The following is a 1,607-nucleotide window of genomic DNA, read 5'->3' on the forward strand; positions in this document are numbered from 1 at the left end:
TGAGAGCGGCCGAGGGGATCATTGGTGCCACTCTCCCCTCCCTTGAGGACGTATACAGCACCCGCCTCACCCGCAAAGCCCTCGTTAGTGCAGGTGCTCCCACCCACCCGTCACAAGGCTTCTCCAACCTGCTGCCCTCAGAGAGGAGGCTGCGGATTCTCCGGGCCAGGACCACCGGACTGAAAAACAGCTTCATGCACCAGGCTGTCAGAATGCTCAACTCCCCTTCCGCCTCCTCACTAAAAGCCATGGACTCTGCCCCCCCCCCCCCCCCATCAACACTGAAATCTGTAATTTGCAAGACTTCCTTTTTTTGCACTATGCACCAATACCAGTCTAGTGTCTGTCCTTGGGTATGTACTATATTTTTAAACATTTATTTATTTGATGTATTTTGCACCAATGGGGTTGGAGAGTATCGTAATTTTGGTCCTCAGTATGTCCTGTTGTACATATTGCTTAATTGACATTAAAAATGACTGACTTTGAAGTTTTAGGTTTTCTAGGACCCTGGTTTTTTCGTGACAGGCGAAGGAATCTCGTGGGAAACCAAATAATTCATGAACTCATTGGACTTATTTTGCAACGCCACCCTACGTCCAATAAACTTGGCCTTGCAGGGGCACATGGACAGGACGAACGGCAGCTGTCATTGTTTAAGGTTAGGACTTGAACCGTAAAGTCAACGTAAGCAAGCCGAGGGGCGAGTAAATCTCATTCATTTCGAGGGGACCCGTTCTATTTCATTGGAGTTATTATTAAGGATGTATTATTGACGAGTTTGGGTCAGCTACCTGGTTAGATATAAACGATTAGAATGCAATACATTTTTCCTCCACTGTTTTATAATTAACTCAGGGGTTCAACTGTCATTCGGGGTTACCGAATATGCAGTCTTTATCTCACAAGATCTGCAGTTTGCTTAATCAGTCGACTGAGGGGGTCCATGCGGCACACCTCTCCACCACATTATAAGCCTTATTGTTTCTATTCGCCACTCAAACGTTATCTGATCATGCGGATATAAAGATAAAGGTGTTCAACTCAAGCATTTGACCCCATCTGAACAAGAATGTGCTCTGGCCAGTATAATGTACCTACGGCTCAAACTCCAAGGAACCCATAGCAGACCGTTTAGTTAGAGCTGCTTACTTACAAGTTGCTTTTTCTGTTGCACAGTTTATTTAACAATATGGTATACAAGTAAGAAATGAGTCTTTAACCAGTCTATACAGTGATTTCATTCTCTCTTCCTTATATTTATAGTATTTTGCTTAATAACTTGCATGATTTACAATAGGAGAAAAAGATTATCCCCCAATTCAAGTTTTTCGTGGGAGAGGAATAAGGGTTGATAACTTTCCGGTTGTCCGCGTTCATCTCCAAACCCGCTCACATCTTGGTGTGATAACTAATCGGGACACTGTCAAACAGCCATTCCATCTCAGCTTAGAGGCCTGGTCTTTTTTTCGAGCTCTTTACAATTTACATTTTAGTGACAAAAAAAACAAAACAACGAACGTTCCCCCCCCACGCCCCCACATTAAAGCAATCATGTTCACCCACACAATGAATGATCTTCTCCCCAAGCTGCCGACGACAACCAG

Source organism: Gadus chalcogrammus, chromosome 3 (genome assembly GCF_026213295.1).
Source record: "Gadus chalcogrammus isolate NIFS_2021 chromosome 3, NIFS_Gcha_1.0, whole genome shotgun sequence".
In the NCBI taxonomy this organism is placed as follows: Eukaryota; Metazoa; Chordata; class Actinopteri; order Gadiformes; family Gadidae; genus Gadus; species Gadus chalcogrammus.